We start from the raw sequence: 10,122 nt of genomic DNA on the forward strand, positions 1-10,122 counted from the left end.
TTTTCTCCCTCCTCCCCTGCCTAAACCAGTCCGTGTGAGCAACCCAACCCAGCTAAGAGGCTGAATGAATGATGCTGGCTACAGATGGAGCTGACCCTGGGCACTTGCCCACCAGAAGCTCCACCGGACTTGTCCCTGGCACCTTCATTCCTGATGCTGGTGAAAAATGTGGCCTCGGGAACTGTTTTGCAGGGCACTGGAAATACACAGACATCCTGCCAGTAGGAACAGGGGAAAATTACAAGTGCAATCTGAAATTCACAGCAAGAATTTGTAAAGAACTAGGGATTTAAAGCTAAAGAAGGATTTAGTGGCACCAGATATCTGGAGTCAGCTCCTGAGGTTGCCCCAGACTGTCCGTGTGATACGAAGATGTCAAACCTACGCCTTTTGGAGCTATGGAGAAAATGATGACTGGGACCATGAAGAGCACATGCCGACTAGGCGAGAGGACAACGTAACGCTGTTATCGTCTTGTGCAAGCAGCAGGAAGAGCATCCATGGGAAGTTTCTCTGAAGGCAGTGCGGAGTCACTGCCAGCCAGGCACGCCTAAAGCACCTGCACTCCGCAGCAGAGCCAGCCGCAGGTGCTGTTCCCCCTGTCCCAGCACACCCGTGCGAGCAGAGATTAGCTCTGTGCCTGAGACCGTCATGGGCTTCGTCCCATCCGGGATCATGTACTTCAGTGCCGGGGCCCATCAGCAGTGCTAAAAGCATCCCTCAGCCTTGTCCCACTTGCACGGTGGCACAGACCTGTACGAGTCTTTTCTGCTTATTGAGGGTACTAAGCATGCTAGAGAATGAGTTACAGGAAGACCTGCTATTTCATATCCCAAAGAATTGTAAACTTGTGGCTCTTAGTGGATACTTAGAAAAGACCAAACTTATAGCAACCAGAAGAATATGAACAGAGCTCAGAAAAATGGGGAATTCAGGGCCAACCTGAGCCATTGGGACTACCCTGTTTTCCTTGATAGATGTGTAATCCAGGATCTCAGAATACAATAGATTATTTTATACACCATATTATCTGGCAAAAAATATATATACAGAGAAAAAAACAAGTGTCAGGCCAGACTTCAGCTTAACCCCAGTGATTCTTGTTTGGTCTCAAAACCAGAAGATATTCAAAATGTCATTTCTGTTCACAAACTTCTCTTATTTTATTTGAAAAACAGGACTTCTCAGTGATAATGTCTCCCAGGAAGAAAGTGATTTTTTTAAGAAAAAATCAGAAGCTTGCTGGACCTCACATTATGATCTGATGATTGTACTTTACCTTTCCTTTATAATGAATTCCACAAAAAGAACAAATCCAAGCTTACAATGAAAAAGATATTTAAAAAAATTTTTTTAAGCTTCTGTGTAGGAAGCAATCATTCTCCATTGAAGGGCAATTGGCAGGTAGTCTTAGCCATTGCACCCATTTACGTACATAAGGACCAAGACTTTGGAATGTAATATCTAAGTAAGATCTCTTGGTAAATGTGACTTTTTATGAGCATTTCTGTCTCTATTTCTTGCACTATGGAAATATTGGCTTCCTGCCTCTGCCAGGAAAAATGAATCCCAGATCAACAGAGATTCGCTTCAGAGTTAATCCAATTTATTCACGCGCGAGTCAGCTCCTCTCAAAGAAGCAGCAATGTCTACCCCATGACGCGACGCTCAATTTACACAGGCCGCTTGTGCCGGCTGCCAACACACAGCATTCACTTCTGCCATAGCCGTGACTCTGGTGCAGCCCAGCCTGAATGCGAAAGCCTGAAACGCCACCTTCAAGCTATAAGTCTTCTCTTCAGATGTGAGGTGCAACTCTCAAGTTATAACCTGAAATATCCCTGCAATGAAAACAAGCTCTGAATTCTATTATTTTTTGTTTTTTATGCAAAGTGAAGAGACCCACTTGTTGCTAAGTGTGAGTAGCAGATGAGGAGCAGCATGTTGACTGATGGGAGTGTGTCCAGAAGTGCTTTCAAAAGAAACTCATCAACAAAAGCCTGTGTTTTTTCTCTGAGAAGAGGTCAGTAGACCCAAGACTCGTGCTGAGACCTGTGCTCAGGTAAAGTGTAAGGCCTATGATCATGAGCAAGGCATGGATACTTGGCTTAGACCTATCTTCCATTAGGTAGACGTATAGAGTTCATTTTCCAGCTCAGTGAGTTCATTAAAGGTTCACTTTCAAATGGAGAAGATGTATCCCTTGGGTTCAGTGAAGGTCCTTGATCTACTGTGTTCTTTAATGACTGGGATGATGGAATAGCAAATACACTTATTAAAATTTAAAATGCTAAATAACCAAGAGAAGCTGGAAGCACTTTGGAGGGCAATATGAGAATTCAAAATTACCTTGATAAATTGCAGAAATGCTCAAGTGAATAGGATGCAACTCTGTAAGGACACATACAAAGCACAAGAGCAGACATAATCATCGCACAAAACCAAGAAGGGAAATGACCAACTAGGCAATAATCTTCAGAAAAGATATTTTGTAGATATAGAGGATCACAAATGTAATGTGAATCAATAATATCCTGCTGTTGTAGTAAAAGCAAACATCATAGTAGGATATATAAACACAAATATTTCTCAAAAAATTTCGCTTGCATTTCCTTCCCCTAGATAAAATGAGACAGTGTCCTTCAACCCTGTTTTGAGATTTGAAGTATAAAAGCAACTACATTTACTCTAAAATATAGCTTACCTACATATTCTAGATTGTAAAATGAGAAAAAGTTTAATCAAATAGCTGAAGTCACAGAAACAAATGACATACGTCTCTAATTTTCTTTTAAAATAAGATTTGAAAAAATACTGCCTATAAATTCATGGAACAGATAAAGCTTGGCAGGCAAACATGAAAGATTGAAGCAAGAAGACCTGATTAGCTAGCACACAACACAGAAATCGCAGTCTGCCCACGGAATGGGGGTAAGTAAAAGGGGATCAGAGTGGGGGACTTGGTGTAACAGCCTCATGTAAGTGGCTGCTGCAAAGACAAAGGAAAACCTGTTCTCTGTGCCCATATTTATTGTGAATAAGACAATGGCTTAAATTGCAGTTAGGCAGATTTAGATTACATGTCACAAAGTGCTTGCTGAAGTTAGTTAGGCATCAGAATAGGCTGCCTGGGGAATACCCACTTTCAGAGGTTTGGGGTAATTTGATGCTGCCTTGTGGCAGAAGCATGGACAACATGAGCATGCCAGACTTTGTGCAGTCCTAATTTTACATTGTTTGCTCCACAAACTGCAAGCCAAGCGCCAGCAGGAGATGTCAGCAAAGGGGTAAATCGTTTCTGCTTTGCACGCTGCATAAACGTGGTGCTCCAGGCTGGGAAGGTGGGAACATAACTGCAGTGGGTTTGAGGTTGCTCATGAAGATCTGCTTCTGCTCCTCTGACTGCAGTCTCCAGGCAGAAGGCCCTGGGGTGCTGAGTGGCCTCCCAGCTCTCTACAGGGCTGTCCCCAAGGTCAGCCAGTCACTGCTCCTCTGCTGCTGATCCCAGGTGGCATATACCAAAATCTGAGCAAGGCTCTCGTCCTGCCCTCCTGGGCTGCCTCCCTGACAGCACTTTCAAAGTTTGCAATTTTTTTTTCTGTGACTCCTTGGGTTGTGAACTCTTTTTGGTGAGGAGTACTCTTTCCTATGCATTTAGAAAGAAAACTTATCACCATTTTTGTGGCATAATTTAAATGCTCAAAGGAGGCAGTGAGTGCGTTATGGTGTAAAGGACTGGTCTATCTTTTGGGAGCAGATTTGCCAGCGGGTAGAGGAAAGGCTGCATTTCTGCTCTCCCAGAGGACTCTTCTAATACGTGCATGCTCGTGGTAGTAGCACTGAACAGCCAGGTTGGACCTGCCTTCACTCTGCTCAGCCACCGGCCCATCGGGGATTTTTAGAACTCAGTAAAATCTGCACCTCTGTACTTGAAACAGAAAAGGAAGGTGGGGACACCAGATGCAGGACACAGGCCATGGGCCGTGGGGTGCAGGATGCGGGACGTGGATGCAGGATGCGGGATGTGGGATGCAGGACATGTCCCACATCCTGCGTCCTGCATCGCATGTCCCGTGTCCTGCACCTCCCACGGCTGCTCTGCAGCAGCTTTGGGCCCAGCTCTGTCCACCTGAGAGCTGTGCTGAGGCTGCAACAGGGTTTCTGGGGCAAATCTTTTCCCAGCACCAGAGCGAGCCAGATCTTTCCAGAATATATTTTCGAAAACTTCTCCCTCCCAGATAGACTCCCCCTGCCCACCCACACACCCCCGGCCCCACCAGATGTTAAAGACATAGCAGTAGTAAAAAGACCTGCTCACATGGGATGTATAACCTAGAGCAATAAAGACAGTCAAGGACTAGGTGCAGAGAGGTTACCTCATTCTTTAATCGTTCCCTACTTTCTGCTGAAAGGGTAATTGCAAAGATGATGAGCTGACCTTGGACTGCCTGATTTGGCCCTTCTAACTAATTTAACAACTGTTCATGAGAGGGACTATGCTAGATACAGTAGGATAAGTATTCATTTCAGTTAAAAAGATCTTGCTTTTTATTGTTACAGCTAGATAGCAAAAGTCCTGGCATTTCAATGACAACAGAGCAAAAATGCTGTCTACTCACATAGTTATTCCTTTCCCCACAGAGATCACTGTGCTAGCCATACAGCCACATCCCAGTCACACGAGGGAGCACTGCATGTGGTGGCACTTCCCTGCACACTGCCAGTACAGCAGAGGATGCAGGACCAGTGGCAACAGCGGCTTGTTGGTGCTGCTGGGGGATGCAGTCCCTGCACAGGACCGCGCCACTGTCAGGACCAGGTTCACACGTCGACTCATTATCAGATGCTACCAACAATTTCCATCCAAACTCCATTGGGATTTTACAGGCCTGGAAGCAGCTTGTATTGCAACATATTTGTAAGACAGCTGTATTAAATGCTTCCAGACATAAATTCATCCTCAAGACATGTGTGGTCAGATGGGATCCAGGCAGCTCACATTACTCTGCAACACTTGCTGGGCTCTTGCTGTGATTTCCTCGTATGTCATGTGCTTGGAAGCCTGAAACATTATTATTTTTGTTGGCATTACAGCCACATTTCATCTCTCAACACTAAGAACCGCAGGAACACACAGGGACAGATGGGCCCAGGCGCTCTTCCTATCCAAATAAACACATGCATACCCAGGAAAGCAGCTGCCGCAAGGTCATACTCCAGGGCAAAGTACCGATTCGCCACCTAAATTACACATGCTCAGCGAACCAGTGCTTCTGCAACAAATGCCAACAATACACATGAAGTCAGTGAGAAAGATCCTCTCCTTCTGAAGCTTATGTCTCTGAGTGGAGAGACTCCCAGGACTTTGAAAGCAATGATGGAGCAACTTTCGCAGCCCAATGTCTCGACAGCTGTGGTACAGGATGGTAATTCTTTAGTGCAATGGTCTTTTTCTATGTTTTTAAGTTTATGGCATGACCTGTCATGACATACACTGCTATCATGTGGACATACGTAGCATCAAGCCAACAGTCTAGAGGCTCTTTGCAAATATTTGACAACCTTCCAACTGTCCTTTAACATCCAACTGTAGTTTCACCAGCCTCAGATGTCCAGAAGCTCAAGCCAAGCATCTCTGCACCATCCCAGCTTCCTAAGACTTCTGTAGCTGTCAGGAGATTTTTTTAATTGTTTTTTCAGGCTGATGTTTTCTTTCTGCAGCTCTTTGCTTTAGTCAGGATGTGTGGGAGCAACAGGGCTATAGATTCTTCTGGTATTAAGTAGGCTGTTTCTGGTCTCGCTTCAGTCCCTTCCTGTGATGATCAAATTAGTGCTGTTCCCTTTCATTTGTTTTCACTTGCAAGTCTATAGCCACTTCACTTTCCCTTTTGAACTTCCACAGTTCCTTCCCCTGACAAAATCCCTGAGTTTTCTTCCATGGGCTGTGTTTAAAGTGTCAGACCAAATGTTCAAAGCAGGCTCCTCTTACCATGAAATCTCTGAAATATGCAAAAAAGGCATTTCACTCTTCTCCACCGGTGAAAAGAAAGCACACAGGCCAGAGCCTAGATTGGTGCCAGACTTATGCAGTGGTGCCTGTTGTTCCAAACACCCATAAAAGTGGGTTTGACAGTGCCAATAACTTTGTATTTTAAAAGAAGAGACAGCTACGCTGCCAGTGCTGTGTGGACCTGGATGACAACCGGTCCTGGCCCATCAGTGCCCCCCAGCACAGCTCCCCAGGCTTCCCTCAAAGGAGACCTCAGCATGCCAGGACAGACACAAGGATCCTAATTTCTCTCTTTCCTCATCCTCCTCCTGTACAGAGCTGAGAGAAATCACCTGAAATGTTGCCCAAACTCTACCTTTCTTCCCTATCAGCACTGATCTACATCTCCCTTCAATACAACTCATATATCCTTTGCTCCATGCTCTGTTATTAAATAACCAGCAGGGAGCCAGATGGACAAAAATCCACCCTGCTCAGTAACACATGGTCAAACTCATCATGCAGGGACTTTGTCAGCAATGAGAATTTTTGTCTCATTATAAAGGTTTAATCTGATGTAGTGCCAGCAGCTCCACTGGCCTGGCCTCTCTATCCATCGCAGGGGGATTTCTGAGTCATTTTGCAGCTGATTGCTAAAAGGTGCCAGCTGGGTCCAGATTGGACAGTTTGATAATTGGGTAGGCACCATGGGACAGCCCAAAACAGCTCCATCAGACCAAAGGGATGCCGGATGTCAAGGCTGTGTGCTCTGTCCTCCTTGCAGAAGTCCTCAGGATTTTACAGTAACATTGCTCTCCTCACACCATTTGCCTTCCTGGTCCATTTAGGCCAACCCCGCATCCTGAAGGCAGCCCGCACAGCCATTGATTTGACACAAGCAGCCCAAAAGATGCCCCTTGTGGTGCTTGTTCCTCCTTCTCCACATCCTTAGGGCAGCCGTGAAGCACTGGCAGCAGCCAGGTGACCAAACACAACCCACACACCTCCCAGCCAGCTTGCCAACCGGCCAATCGGCCAAGTGGCCAGCCAGGCAAACAGCCTGTACTGCCTCCTCTCCTAATGGGAAGCCAGGTAATCACAGTGCTGCATAGGAAGAGCTAGAAGTAGTGTGCAAGAGAGGGAAGGAGATGTGGCTCATAGCTTTTCCAGGGCCATGTGGTCCCTGGAGGTGGGCGCTCCTGCTCAGGAATGCCAGCTTGTCATGGCAGAGACTGGATCACTCTTGTTCCTACTGCAGCTAAATCCTTCCCTAAGAAATGACTAAGCTGACAGACTGCAGTCTTCTGCCTCTGGAAGAACAACTTTTAAATCTGTCCTGAACTTTAGCATAGACCCAGCAGGCTTGTCATAACAACATACACTTAGTGTCATGAAACCGACCAAGTGGGTGAAAAAGCTAACACTGTTCAGTGCCTGCCGGGGGAGTTCTCCAAGGCAACAGCTTAAACCCTGGCTTTGCTTTACTAGGAGCATTGGTGTACTCTTCAAAATTTAAAGTTGCTGACTGGTGTGGCTCTAACAACTTATCAGGTTGTGAGCCAGACGATGCAGTGTGTCAGCAGTGGTGTGGTGGAGAAAGCAGAATGACGCTGTGGAGGTGACAGATGCCAGCCAGAGGGTATTACTCCTGCTTCTTCTTCCTCCCAGACTAAAGAACCAGAGGCGCCATCTTAAATTATGGTACAGGGGTCCAGCTCAGGGGACGATCAAACAGGGGAGCTGAAGAAATGTGCTAGGACAGCACTCAAGCAGCCACAGCACCCGAGTCTGGGGAGGTGTAAGGGACTTGCAGCTGTTATCATGGCTCTTTGGAATACAACATCTTGCCATGCTAACAAGAGCACAGCGCCATGCAGACAGCTGTTCTGTTGACACTGGATGGCACTTGCAGTGATCAGCCAACACTTATTGTAGAAACAGGACATGGGACACTGGACGTCCACATCATTCCACCTGATGCAAGCAAAGTCCCTCATCACATGGCTTGAGCTGATTAATAGCATGGGGACATTGCTGATCCCTGGCCTCAGGTTAAGGAGTTAGGTACTGGAAGGTTTGTCCCTAGCACCTATCCTGACATATGTTTAATTTTCTCACATAGCACATGCTGGTTACTGATCATCTCAAGATATCCAGCCCCACAGCAGCTCATCCCAAACCTCTGCTGTCTGTCTTCTCCATTCAGAACAGGCCTACAGAAAATCTGGCCTCTCTCTGTCTGTGCTTCTTGTTATTTACAGTCAACCTGCACTTTTAGAGCAATTCTTATTGCCCTTGAAGTTCAACACAAGTGTAATACATTTGTCTCGAGAATTCACTTTTATGGCTGCCACTTTATTTACAAGCAAAATGACAGTTGGGTGAAAAGCCAGCAGTTCAGCAAGGGTACGTTTCCAAGTCCAGACCTGCAGGTGAGTGGGAACTTTCAGGGATTCTTCACGTTTAAAGGTTGCACATCCAACCATTTCCTCAGGCCTGGGTCACCTTACTCACCTTACTACTAGCAGCATGCAGTAGCAATGAACAGACCCGCTCTCCAGCTGAACTTTAGCAGGCCTCTGGACAAGCATGATAAGAGCAGACTTTTAGCCATCACGACATGCCCAATAGCTTTTATGTCCATGGTAGCAGGTGTCTGAATGTCAGCATTCTCATCCCATCTTAAGTGGAAATATCCAGGCTGTCAGCCTCAGAATCTAAACCTAGAAGTGAATACAAAGAACTCCTAAATCATCATCACTGCTGGAGTTAGAAGCCTTTGTTAGAAACTGCCATTTCCAATATGTCATGCCCAAACACTTGCAAAATTTCTCATTACCACTTCAGAAATAAATCACGATGCATCTTACAGGAGACCACATACCACACTAGCTAATATCAATAGAGGGAGTAATGTTCACTCAGTAAATCCACACCTAAGCTTCCAAGAGGAGACAGAAACAGTGGGCTTATCAAAGCCTGCTTAGTCAAACATCCTCCCCAAGGAACATGAAGGCGAAGCCATCTGAGCCCACAGAGTCTCTCCATGGGGCTTGTACAACTGTATGGGCAATTCTACCAAGACAGCCTCTGCTGAGCTGCAATGTTCAGTCTTTGCAGGACACAGCATCGGCTAGTTGTGTGTGGGTCCTTGCAAGGGAGACAATAAATCTTCCTTACACACAACTAGTAGATGCTGAGTGTCACAAAAAGACTGCACAGCCTCTTAAAAAGTGTCAGATTGAGGGCTCCCAGCAGCTCTTTTTTCCTTAAGCGCTATGGCTTGTAAATAAAGCACTTCAGTCTTGCTGCTCTGTGCTCTAGTTTACTCACCAATGAAGAGAAAAAACATGGTGGCAATGCTGAATTAAACTGCATATTTCAATGGAGTCTACAAAGATCCAAAGTAAAACTGCCTCAAATACCCTCAGATATGGGGGTTTATACTGTGAGCTCCCAAGAGAAGTTGAGAGTATGTAGAAATTGTATGTGAAGATTTCAGTTGAAAGGAGAGTTGCTTTAACGGTGATTCTTCCTGAAGAGTGCCATGTGCCATACCTAAATATTTCTATAATCTGTTGATTTTTCTCTTAGAGAAGATGAGTTCAGCTTTCTTAGGTGGGGACCTTCCCACACTTCAGCCGGACTGGCATGTGGTGAGTTTTGTTTGTTTTCAATGAACAACATATCACAACAGATAAGCAACCAATGCGTCACATGAGTTTGTATCAGCCAAACACTTCAAATCTCCCTTAGACTGCAACATAAATCTTATCATCTGTACCTAAAGCTCTATCTTTACAATCATTAATTAATGAATAGGCCACAAGCCAATGGAGGGAAAAGTCATTCAGTTCACTAACTTTCAGAAAAATTTTCCCGGAATCAGGTAATTCCCAGACAATGAGTCCTGTAAAATTTTTCATGTACCTTTCTTTCTAAAAAGTCTAAATGTTTTCATTGGACCTGTGCAGTTTCACTTCAGCCAAGGATCTTCATGTCTCTGTTGCTATAAAAGCAATACATCTGGACAATGAATACCAGATAAACGATGTATTTTTTTCAGTAAAAGGACTCTACTAATAGAAATGTATGGGTTTCAATTGGTCATAGACTAATTTAGACTAGAAACT

The sequence above is a fragment of the Apteryx mantelli genome, chromosome 8, assembly GCF_036417845.1.
Source record: "Apteryx mantelli isolate bAptMan1 chromosome 8, bAptMan1.hap1, whole genome shotgun sequence".
Lineage (NCBI taxonomy): Eukaryota > Metazoa > Chordata > Aves > Apterygiformes > Apterygidae > Apteryx > Apteryx mantelli.